Below are 13292 nucleotides of genomic sequence, written 5' to 3'. Positions count from 1 at the left end.
TGGTGAGTTCTCTGCAGCTCTGAAAGCCTGGTGAGCTCATTCACTCCCCCAGGTCTTTTCCGAGGAAGCAAGCACAGCCTGTCTCGGGGTGACCTCATCCAGAGGGAATTAGTTCTGTCAGAAGAGACTGACTGAAAGCAGAGTCCAGCAGCAGGAGGGGAGCTGTCACAGCCAGGCTCTGTCTGAGAGTCCTCCCTGCTATGAGGAAACCTCTTTGGAAGGAAGAAGTTGGTTTGCTATGGCTGTGGCTCCTTGGTACAAGTGCAGGTGTTCTGGTGAGCATGAGCCTGGGTTTAGGCCTGATTTTGAGTCCTGTTGTCTCCCCTCTGTCAGGATTGCAGAGGGTTTAACTCACTGGCTGCTGCTGGGCTCCTGCCTGTGTTGGGAGCTCACAAAGCCAAAGTGCTGATTAGGGTTTGCTCTGTCACGTTGAGTAGTGAAATGAGTTTATTTGTCTTGTGCATCACATGGAGTACAACAAACAGGAAGCTTGAACAATGGTCTGTTGGACACAAAGTATTTGTGAACCTCTCTTCACTCTTTCTCCTCCCTGCTGTAGACATGTTCTTCAGGTAGCAGGCACAGAAATAGGGAAAACGTGTTTAAACAACATTTCTTATGGTTGGTTCAGGCCCTGTCACCTCAGCTGGAAACACTGATGGTCCTGCTGCTGGTTCTCCCTGCACACATTGTATACTCCAGCACAGCACCAGTTTTCACATTAGGCCTCCATCTACTTTCTAGAATAAGTGTTACTCCAGCCTACAGTTTGAAAATTCAGGTTTAGTATCATTCTTTGAAAATTGCAGATATTTTTCTGCACAGCTCTCAAACTTTGACCAAGTGTTGTAGATGGCAGTGTTCTGAAATCAATATATAACTGTACTATCGCTTTGTGTGGCTTGAATCTTTTGGTTACAGAATGCCCACAGATAAATTGCCTTATTCATATTTTCTATTTCTTGTAGTCCTTATCAGGCTACAAGAAATATTTCTTTTTCTCTGCCCTTTCTATTTCTTTGCCCTTATCAGAAAGAGTATCAGATTAATAAATCTTCAGTGACATTTCAAGCTTACAATTTCATTCACACAAGAGAAAAAAGATTCTAATAACCCTTATCTTGATAAATGCAATTTGACAGGGTATATGTATTCTGAAACCCAGGCTTTTGTTTTGCCTGACTCAAACTTTAACTCCAGCCAACAAAGCATTAATTTAATGAATTGGGTGATCTGGAGAGCAGCTTTCCTGAGGGCTTTTCAAGAGGCCAAACTTGAACTAGCAGTGCTCCTGCCATTGCCCTGGTGACAAGGATATTATTATTATTATTATTATTATTATTATTATTATTATTATTATTATTATTATTATTGTTGTTGTTGTTGTTGTTATTGTTATTTTTGGTTTTTTATTTTTATTTACTGAAATGTACACAAAAGGATTTGGAATTGAGAATCAAATAATCAATAACATAGGTGCTTTATAACTTGCTTTTCTTCTGGATCTTTGAATGTGCCAGTAACATTTGAGTTAAAGACTATCTTCCTCAGTCTCTTCAGTTGACCCACTGAGTGCAATGGAGCCTCAAACTGAATATTTCAGAATTTGTCAGTCTTCTAAAAGTTTTCATGAGAGCACATGAGTAAATTCTACACACCAGAATAAATTTTATGCAGGTGAAATTTTAGCAGCATCTGAGCAGGGATTTGGAATTGTGTGTCTCTGCCCTTTGCAGCCTGGGGCCCAGCCAGCCTTCCTTAGTGTATGAGAAAATTATGAAGTCTAGTTGCTGACCACAAAATAATGCAAGAGTGTGCTGCTGCCTTTTGTAAGATTCCCTTTTCTGCTGAACAAGGAATGCCAGCTGGCCTTGGAGAAATAAGCCCTGACCAGTGGCTAAGGTGACACAGCCATGCTGGGTTCACAGCTGGGTTCAGTGATAAGAAAGGCCCAGCCCAAACCATCTGATGAGCCTGTGTGTGATGTGGGCAAGGCCATTCCTTGAGGAGGGACCCCCAACACTTGGCCATGACAGCACTTCAGTGATCTCCTCTTTGTCAGATCCCCAAATCTCTGAATTGGGAGCTTCTGACTAGAATGCTGGTTATGTGGTATCTTAGTGCTTTCTATAGCGTTCACACAAAATTATTTTATTTTCTCATATGCTACAATTATATCATTAATATTGCTGAATTAGCCTAAAAATCAGGAGTTTGATTTCTCACATAAACTCTGAAAAAACTCTGCAGACCATTGGGATTCATTTTTGCTCCTTATTTAGTTGCCAGGTTTGTGAAGTGTAATGTTAAGTAGAAAATGATTGAGAGCTAAACCTCATGCCTTTTACAGACATGCCAGTGGAAAAATACTAAGGAGAATAACAGTGCAAGTGCTTCCAGCAAAATGGAAATGCAGCTCTTCGAGCTCACATATCAACATTTTTATGCCTATTACACAACAAGGTTAAACATACGTGGTTGTGATCTTGCAGTTTGAAGAAAGTTTGCATTAATCTTTACACATTCATTCAACCATATTCAAATATTATTCCATGATAAATTACTTTCAGAAATTAAAAATTTAAAGGAACATTTAATTTCCAAAGTAGTGTAATTCTAAATGTCATGACCTTTTTTTTATACGCTTGTGAATAAAATTGGCAGCAGCATCAAAGGAAAGCCAATTTAAGTGTATGTGCTCAGAGGTAACAATGGACTGTGGTGTCTGAGTCTTATTCCTTCCTCCTCCCTGAGCTCCTTCGAAAACATCCCAGCTTTGAGGATGAAAATGAGGACCAATAATCATGTTGAAAATTGGAATTCCTTTTGCAATGCTAACTGCTACTACAGAGACATTAAAAAAATAGCACGAATGCAAGCAAAAGAAAACTACACCAGAATTATTACCTTTAATGGCAAGTAACAACAATAAAATCTTTCTACCATAAAGTTAAATCTTTGAGGAGATGGCAGGATCATGTTCTTCATTTTCTTAAATGGAATTTTGAATCAGTGTCTGAGAGGTGGAAAACAGGTCTCTGTGAAGGTACTAATGGAAGATTTTGGAAAAGAAGACAAGCCCTAATGCTTTTACTCTTCGCTGTTTTAGACCCATTTAGGAACCTTTGATTTATCCAAACACTTGATATGCTTCATAATTCACAGCAGTATCCCAGCTCTACAATATGCTTCTATGATAGCTGCTGATTTTCAACTTGGCTACCCAGAGACAGAGGTTGAGCTGTAAACTGCCCTGAGGTTAGCTGCCCTTCCAGAGTGGGTATGCCCTTTGATTTAGTTCTGTAAAATGAATAAGGCTATAATTTCAACAAAAGAAGAGGACTAGAAACTGGCTCGAAGTGACAGCAATTATTTAAGGCACAGAACCTTGTCTGCTGGTGGTTCTCAGGTACATCTTTGCAATAGTAAGTAGAGTCCTTATCAAGCAGAACTTATTTTTAGACCAAATGAAGCTTCCAAAAAACCTACCCTAAATAACTTGAGATAAGAAACAAACTGTTTCAGTTCTTCAGAACCTCCTGGCAAGTGGAGAGATTCTTGCCTTGAATGTGCTGTTCATTCTATCAAAACACCAACGCAGTGCAGTGACTGGGCTGTCTCCTGGCAGGTGTGAATTGGTGGTTGCAATAATGTGGTTCTGTCAGCTTCCCCCCTTGCTCTGTCACTGCTGTTTGGTCTGTGTTAGAGGTGGAGGTGCTCAGGCAGGGTGGTAAATGTTTAACAGCCTGTCAGGGCTCTTTCTGACCATATCCTTTCTGTGCTTTCAAAGTGCTGTACTCCCAGCGCACCAGACTTCATTTGTGGCCATCAGGGTTGCAGAGCCACTGGAGCATGAGTGGATGCAGTAATTCAAAGTAGGTTTATCCCTGTCTGTGCATTGTGTGCTTTTGACCTTGCAGAAATGCCCAAGGCAACTTCTGAGGAAACTCTATTATCTTGATAAGGGGAATATAAGGTCAATAGGCAGAAGGAAGTATATTCAAATATGCCAAGTGTTGTTTAAATTTCTAAGGAGAATCAAGGGAACATTTTTAAGTTGCAGGAATAGGTCTTGGCAAGCTTGATCAAGAATCTATATTGTTTAGGGTATGAATTGTAGCATTTAACTACCAGCCCTATTGGGTGTGATGGATGAGAAGGTTTAATGTTCCTTTCCTATATAAAAAGAGCACTCAGTGCATGAAATTCACCAGAAGAAACCACAGTCTTGTTTCCCAAATGAGTTGTATCACTTCTTGTGTCTGAATGACTGACAACTAAAAGAATTTAAAGCCTTGAAACCCACTTTCAGCAAATATTTCAGCTTTAAATTGCTGTTCACAGGTTTTCATAACTGCAGAGTACATAATTTTAAAGTTTATGAAGATGAAGTATGAGTCATGAACAGGGTTGATTTGAAATTGGTGCAGATTCATCAGGAAATGTTTCCTTTTGTGGCTTTAGTTTTGAAAAAAGGCTCTTTCTGACACTGAATTTCCAGGTAGATTTCTAAGTTACTTGCTTGAGTCTCAAATTCTGGGAATGATAAAAGAAAATAATTCCAAAATTAAGGTTGCCCAGGATTTCAAAGCTTTAATATATCTCATGAAAACCAGGTGGGTTTTTTCTCTGGACTTTATCAGTAAATTGTGGGTTTGTTAGCTCTAAACTATTCAGGATCTGATATTTTTGCTCCAAAATTTTCTATGTGAATACTGCAATTCAGTTTTTTAATTTGTTATATGATGAAATGAACTTACTCAAGTAAATCTGAGTTATGTAGTTTATGTAAATAATATTTACTATTACCAATACAATTTTCCTTGCCTGGAGGTTTTTACACAAGCAGATCAGTCTTTATTCCAAAAGCATGGAAAGCATCCCCAAAGCATGAAAGATTCACTTTTTTCCACTTCTGCAAGATACTGTTTGTGAGTAGTGAAGTAAGTGACTGCACCCAATTAATATTTGATTAAAGAGAGTCAGGAAGCAGGCAAGGACAGACACCTCTGCTCCCCATGGATGGCTGTTGGTGTCACCCACTCCTCGTGGAAGCAAAAGCCAATAGCTCCAAGACTGAGCCAGCAAAATCAAGCTCTTGCAAGCATCAGAAGAAAGAGCAAAGCAGTGGTGGCTGAGGGCTGTTTTGCTGCTTGACCTCACATCAATCTTCCTTTTGTGCACTGGACAAAAGCAAGAGCTGATGGGGGATAGGCCAGATATAGAATTAATGTAGTGTTTTTTCCTGTTCCCAAAGACAACTGACTAGGACTTTATAATTGGACAACACATAATGTGAATTGCAGACTTTAGCATTGAATAACCAAGTCTAAGTTTCTCTTGCACCAGTATATGAGCACCATATTTTAGCATGTAGGTGCAAGCAGCCATAATGGCACGATTTAAGAGCTCAAAACTCTGCAAAGGAGGAATATAAAGAGATTTCAAACATCAAATCTAAAATCACTTTTCAACTTGAGCGAATACTATTGGATTTTTCACCACCATTCGATATTCCCATTCTGAGGTTCTGAATTATATGTACAAGTATTCATACATTGGAAATGAAATGCAGATTTTCAGGTTGCTGCATTTTCCATCATAATTGTGTCATAAAGGAAAATCAGCCAAAAAACTTGGTTAGGCCTGAGAATAAATTTAGGTTTGGATCTGTGATAACCTAATGCTTTTTTTTACTAAGGAATATGAATTAAAATATTTTTTGTGCTTTCAGCAGTTATGCACAGAAAGCACTCAGGTGCCTGTGTGAAGGCTGCTTTGACGTGAACTTGAAAAGGAGACAGAATTGTCCCCTGTAGAAATGTTGTGTTTTGATCTGGCTCTCAGGGTTTGGAACTTGGCAAAAAGCATTGATTGCAGCAGGCCCCAGAGAGATAACAAGTTAGGGATGATACCATCCATTGACTAGCTGTCACTTTTTGGCATGATCTTCTATGGATTTGATCAAATTATAGCAGGCTCCAAAATACAGCAGACAACATCTGCTTTAGAGGCAGCACTGACTGAAGGGAGGAGCAGGCAGCACTTGCTGCTTTCAGGTGCTTGCTGAGAGGATGCTGAGTGTAGCAGCAACATCCCTGTCAGCAGGATTTGCCCTTTTGGTAAATGCCTCTTTTTAACAGGCTATCATGGCAAGAGAATCACGTTGAGCCAAAATTCCTGACACAATCTTCAAGTTTGAACCAGGACACGAGACATAATTCCTCATCATTGCTAAATAAAGACTAATCTCAGATGGCAGCAGGAGACAGGAACTGCATAAAAATAACTGTGTTGTGGTGTAATTATATTAAAAACAGTAGGATATTCTTTTCAATCCTTTTGAAATCTTTGGAAAGAGAACTTTTAAGGCTGTGCTAAATCCCTGGCATCTCTTTGAGGCTGAGTCAAGTATTATGTTTTCTCAAGCATTTATAGCAGTACATTTACCCAGGCTTAGCAGTAAATACAGGTTTCACTCCTTCCCCAGGAGTGGTCACCTGCTAAAACAGAAATAATATTGAAAAAATTGATTTGGTGGGTCTCATCCATGTAACTACTAGCTGTGGATTGCTCAGTTCCACATTAAATTCAATATAGAGCCCAAATCTAAAAGGGCCACAGGTCCCAAGGGCAGTGTGGGCATCACCTGAATCACTGACCCTGCAGAAAACTTCCCACCTGGACACACAAAGGATACAGGATCCCAAAGGATACTGAGATGCATAAACCCACAACACCAGTAATAGCACATTGAGACAGCTCAATGGTTGTTGGTTTCATAAACAGCATTAAAAAAAAAAAAAGTTAAAATGGCTATTGATTTCCTTTTCTGGCATAAATAAAAGGTTAGAAAATGACAGACATAGTAAACACTTTGTGTCAGCAAGTAACAATAATTTTCAGACAAGAAGTAATTTGATTTTGGATTGCCAACAAAAAACTATTGAAGTGGCACACTGTGTTAATAGAAACACCATCTAGTAACAGCAGGTGTTTGTGTGCTGATAATGATAATTAGAGCACTAAAATTTCTCTCATCATAAACAAAATCAAATAAATAAGACTGGTTCCGTATAGCTTTTTCTCGTGGATATTGATTTATGCATTTTTGGGAATATTTCCCTAACACTTATTCCAAGAAGAAGTTTGTAAAATATCTGGAAACCTGACAATGAAATAAATTATATATCACTGCATATGATTGGGGTGTTAAGCTAAAACATCCCAGTGTGAGAGGGAAAAAAAGCCCCAAACCTTTTCAGTAAAACACATAAGACTTTTGATATTTCAAATACATCTTTTTCCAGTTTCTCAGTTGTTTGGGTTTTTTTCCTTTTGGTATCTTAAGGACTAAATTCCATCTTTAGTTATTCCAGTATAAATCTGGAATAGTTCCATCAACAGTGTTGAGCTAATTACTTTGGGTTAAGTTATTCTGAGTCTATAGAGGTATAAATGAGTATAGCCTAGAGATTAATTGATCATTCCAGACAGGCTGTAACTTTTTATGCAGCATTGTGGCAAATTAGTTCTTGGTTTTTTCAATTTCTAATTCTTTATTAGTGCAGAAGAAGGAAGATGGCATTTGTGATATCACCACCTCATTCCAAATATATATCCTTGCATATTTTATAGCTTCCACTGACCCAACAGGGACCTTTCTACATTAATTTGCCTCTGAAGAATTGCATTTTTTTGTAATTCAGTTTAATAGACTGCATGTAAATCAAAAAATAATGCTATCTGTTTTCTCTAAAGTAGCTGTCTTAGATGTGGACTAGAATGAGAATCTTTACTAAATTACTAAAACTGAATTATTTGGGTCAGGTCCATCTTTGTCAAACAGGGGTCCAACATCTACATGAAAACACTAAAATATCTTGCAAAACAAAAAATATCCAATATATATATTGGATAAGATATATAAGAAAAAAAATATCCAATATAAATATTGGATAAGCTTCTAGGAAACCACCATAGACCTTTATGCCCCAAATATTAAAATATCCATGTTTCAACATTTAGTGTTTTTTTTCAGATACAGAGTCAAACTCTGAAAGCTGGGCTGGTCACTCAATTGCAGTTTAACCCTTCCTGCAGGTGTCCTGATGAAGCCTCTGGAGCAGTCCTTGGGATTAGCTTGAACAGTCAAATCTCAAATTTGGAGCTGAATTATAAATTCTTAGACCCTGCAAGTACTGGGACAAGCCTTTATAATATTTCTAATTAATAGTAACGTACACAGTGGCTAAGCTTATGTCTAAGCAATCTGTTTACTCTGTGCTGATTTTCAAACTTTGTCTTAACTACATTTCTATAATATTGTATTCCAATTTCATTAATAGTTTAGAAGGCTGTGTTTATAGGGAAACATTTTCCTTTATGAGAATACACAATGATATCACTATGTGTTTGGATTGAATAATTGGTAGTCTTGGCTCCATCTTGCTTGTCTGAAGGTGATTTTACTATCATTGCAACCTATTTTTCTATTTGTTTACAAAGATAGTTGGGGTTCAGGTGATACCAGGCACAGACAACAGCCAGAAATTGTCCGAATTGTAAGTATGGTCTGTAGCAGCAAGTACTTGCTTATCAGGAAATCCCTGTCAGCAGGAAAAATGAAAACTGGGTAAAATAAAATCATGTCACTGTCATTTCAGACAGCAAGCTGCATGTTACAAATGCCTCGTTGATCATTCATGACTGAAATTCAGATTCAAGCTCTCAGATCTTGAAAAGATTGCAAATGCTCATGGAGAGTTAAGGATGCAAAACAAAAAGCAAAAGGAATACTATCTTTTGAAAAATCCTGGGCATCTTGGTTGAGACCACCAGAATTAGGCTTCGTTTGGGACTGTGAAGTGACAACAAAATATCCATATCTCTGTCTTTATCACGATTTTCCAAACACTTCTGGTACCTGGTTGTTTATCTCTGTAATAACTCGCTGTGAAAAAGCAATGCCCACTTATTTCTCAAGTGTGTTGCATCCTCTGTTAATGTTATACAATAACATTCAGGTGTGGCTAAAAAAATAGTTATATAAGGAAAGGTGCCTCATTCTGTTTTGCTGTTCTCACAAAGGGATTAATTAGCTCCTGCCTGAGCTGTTTGGTTGAAATGAAACCCAGGCAAACACCAGAAATAACTTTGAAACTGCAGGATCTCCCCTTTTTGGGATGGGACCAAACAAAAACAAACAAACCTTGAGTTTCATGCGTGGAAAACTCAAGGTCTGCAAACCATCTCTGTGAATTCAGTATTTTCCATAAGCCCTTAGCAGGAGGTGTGCTGGAGTGGTACCTCAGCACTGGGACTTTGGAGACAGAAGAGATTGGCCTGTGTAAAATAAAATCCTTCCCACATTTGCAGTCCTTTCCTCTGAGCCTGGTGGGCTGCAGAGGCACTGGAGGAAGTATCTCATATATGAAGTTTCTTATCTCTAAATTAGATTATTGGTGGGCAGTGGAGACTTAGTTTGAGGGAAATTGCCAAAGGCACAAAATGAACCAGTGTTATGAACTATATATCATGCTTCCCTTTAATTTTAAATATTGACACTAGCATTCTAGACATTACAAATAAAAAATCTTTCATAGAAATCTTGATATTGTACATTTGAGATTGTTACATGAAGCTTATAATCATTTTCCTCAATTTAGTAAAATCCCATGAGCAATAAGAAGTTCTGAACAAAAAAAAAATATACACAGATCAGAATTTTTAAAGCACAGTTTTTTTACCAGAATATATAACTTCTAAATGTTTTGATTTATTTTTTTAATTGTATGAGGATTATGCTGTACAGTATATAGAGTAAGTGCATTTGAGAATGCTGTTGCCCTGAAGGCAATAAATGATTAAAATAGATTTTTCAATAAACAAGCAAGTGGAAGGAATTGTTATCTCTTCAGTTTACATTATGTCAAGAAATCGAGTTGTTTGCAAAAAACACTGGACAGTATTTCACCTTTTTTTTTTTTTTTAAGTTCCTTTTTGTATTTTCAATTGGATGTCCTTGGGAGCTGGAGCAATAGAAATGGGAAGAAGTTCATTAGCAAAAAGTGCATAATTATACACTTGGGGTGTAATAATGTGAACATCTGCTTTATCTAAGTGCTCCTTGGTTAGAAATGTCTGGAGGAGGAAAGGCCTCAGTGTGCTGGCTGGTCACAGAATAACTGTGAGCAGCCATGGGCTGTGAAAAAGACATTTAAACCTCAGGGATGTCAGGAGAAGCATCTCCAGAAATGCTGGCAGCTCTTGACAGGACATTGGTAAGACTTTGTCTGGGCCTTTTTTTGTATATTCAGATCAGCAATGGTCTGTCAGAGAGAATTCCAAGATGAAATAGGAGACTGAGTGGGTTTTACACTGCTTTAGTCAGGAGCTGAGCCATTCCTGTTACAGACTTCTTTGCTCTTGATATAAAAACCTAGTAAAAAGTCCTGTCTCCTAAAAGTTAACTCTACAGCACTACTGAAAATATTTGTTACAGCTGCTTTGAAGAAGCTAAAGGAGAAAGAAGCCTGGTATAGGTATTTAAAGAAGCCTGGTATAGGTATTTAAATGATACTATAAATACAGCTTTAAGTCAATTCTCTCAGTATGCATTAAGTGGGAAAAAAAGTATTTTTGCACATAATTTTTTTAGATTTTTTTTTTTTTCTTCTAGACATATAGTTTAGGGAGTGACATGAGTGAGGAATTTGAGGAAAGGGGAAAGACATCTGCTGCTTGTAAGGGATTTTGGAAAATGAGAGCTCATGGCAGCACTTCACAGCGCTGAGGTTCTTGCATTGCAAAGGCAGCCTTACAAATGTCTATCCAGGCTGATTTTCTCTCTCTTTCTTTTCCTCACTCTTTTTTAAGACATGTCTGTTAAACATCACTGGTTTCTATTTTTCCCTTACCATCCCTAACACAGTAAAGGTGATTGAGGAGTTTCTGTTCATGGGCTGCTGTAATTTCCATATGGTTTTGCAAGGCTGTGCAAAGGTGATGTGTTACTGCTGAGTCTTGGGACATGAGGCATTTGGCTACATTCTTGTGACAAAGAATTCATAAAACAGAATTTATGCTGTGCTTTATGGAACCAGCTGATTAACTGCAGCCCTCAATAAAGGAAAGATGCCATGTGCAATTGAAGTACAGGTATAAAAGAGCTACAATAAAGAAGATGCAAGTGAAAACAATATATTAAGCTCCTGAGAAGCAGATTCATTGTCAGGCCTCTGCGTTTCAAAAGAAATTCAGGACCTGCTGATATGTGGTGCTGTTATTTCATGTTGTACGACAGCACTGTTAAGAGCAAGGCTTTGGAAATAAACTCCTCCTGACCTTGGGAAACTGAATTACATTAATGCAGTTTATGTTTTAAGCAAGCCTGGACTTGGATGTCACACTCTAAGAATTAGTGAAGGCCACAAAGTTGCTCCTACATTTAACTTCCTATACAAAGAGATTATTTTCTTATTTTATGGCAAACTGCTGCCAGGTTCCAAACACGTTTCTGTTGGCTTGAGCATAATTTTTATCAGCAGATGTCACAAGAAGTGCTTCTATTTGTAGATACCTATGCCTTAAGTTTGTAAATAATTCCCAATAATACTGGAATTATCATTGGAATTCCAGTTTCTGTAATTGGAAAATTTGCAGATATATATGAGTTTTAGGTTCTCTGTAGAAGATTCACTGTTTTTATAAAAGTATTGTTAGGCCAACTTATTTTTACTAATGCTAAAAGCAGTGCTTCTCTAGCAACTATGATAGTGAAAAATACTGTGGTTATTTCTCCTGGTGCTTCAAATACCCTAATATGGATTAAATGTGTTACATTTTGGACTGGTGGGATCCCTCAGAAAAGTGTTGCATGAATTTGGACTGAAATGCAGTTATTTGTCAAGTATATAGTCAAGGGGGAGATTCAGAAGCTTGTTTCATTGGTATGGCAAGGTTCTGAAAGTAGCAAGAAATGTTTTAATCATGAAATAATGGAATTGGAGTTAGCAGTGCAAACTGTGAATATTTTATTGTGTCCTTGCCAAGTATCTGTCCTAAAGGAGAGTTAACAAATTGGTTCGGTCTTTCTTAAAAAGCAGCCATAAATGCAAATGTTACATAGTATTATATTATTGCTTAATATTCTCCATGACAGCAAGACAAATTTCAGTGGGCTCAGTGTTAGAGCATTATCCTGAGCAACATTTTGACCAGTGTATTTTCTTGCCCTAATTCAGATGCAAGAGAATACCAGTCTCCAAGCTCTTCACAGGCTTTGAGTAATTGCCATTTGTTTTTGTCCTTCACCTCTCTGCTCTTCTGAAAACAGATTGTATTCCACAGCAGGGTTTCAGTGATGAGAGGTAAAGTAAACCCTCCTCTAGCAATTGGATGCTTTGACTTCCTAAAGTCACTGCTGCTTGAAAGAGAAATTGCTTTCCCTTGAGAACACGTGAGCAATAAAAAAAAAACAAACTGTAGATGAGTTTGTATAAGGGCACATAAAATCCAAATTCCTGGCTGTAGACGTTTTTGTGAGGAGCAGAAAAATGATTCACTTATTACTAGGGTGGCCATTGTATTTGTCTAAGGCATTTTTGAAGTCCAAAGGCTCTTTAAAATGTTTATTTCCCTGAGGAGACAAATGCAGGATTCTGTAGTGCAAGTCAAGTATGCCAGCCTTTAACAAGATTATGAGAGCCTTTTCCATGGGTCTGCAGTGTGAAAAGCATCCTTAGCTGTAGGTCACGATGAATAAGAGGAGAAGAAAGTAGCCAGAAGAGATCCAGCCAGCTGGCTGGTTTTATGGGCAGTTTGTTAGACTGGCTGTAAAGGACTGGTTCCAAATTTAGACTGGTGCCTGCAAAGCAGCTGGGTGCACACATTCTACTGGAAATACTCCTCTTAATGCTCTGGGGCAAAGCAGTTGCAGGACTCAGTACTTTTAGGAAATTTATTTTAATAGAACAGAATGCCCTGGACTTCTGCAAATGACTTATCTTCCTCCTTATACAAAGCAAAATTCCATTTGCTTTATTTCACAGCTGACTGTTTTGAGTCCATATCCCAGGCTCTATATCAAGGCTGAAGAGTGGCATTGATGCCACAGTGATAATGCTCTGTTAGTGTCTAAACAGAGAGATAAGGCTCGAGGACACTCAGCAGCTAATTCAAAATAATAAATTAAATAGAAGTGAGTTGTCATTTATGTTGTTAATAAGTCTCTTCTCCTGTTAGTAACATGCAAATCTATGCAAAATTATTTGTTTTGCATAAAGAAATGG

At 37.9% G+C, this 13292-nt stretch overlaps 1 protein-coding gene across 1 annotated transcript in view; it reads left to right on the top strand.

The window, feature by feature from the left end:
* SPOCK1 (SPARC (osteonectin), cwcv and kazal like domains proteoglycan 1) overlaps positions 1-13292 on the top strand; it is a 270064-nt gene that overhangs the window by 212438 nt on the left and 44334 nt on the right. The window lies entirely within an intron of this gene.

Source organism: Passer domesticus, chromosome 13 (genome assembly GCF_036417665.1).
Source record: "Passer domesticus isolate bPasDom1 chromosome 13, bPasDom1.hap1, whole genome shotgun sequence".
In the NCBI taxonomy this organism is placed as follows: Eukaryota; Metazoa; Chordata; class Aves; order Passeriformes; family Passeridae; genus Passer; species Passer domesticus.
Note: the sequence above shows the minus strand (reverse complement) of the source record. Positions and strands in the feature narration are given on the sequence as shown.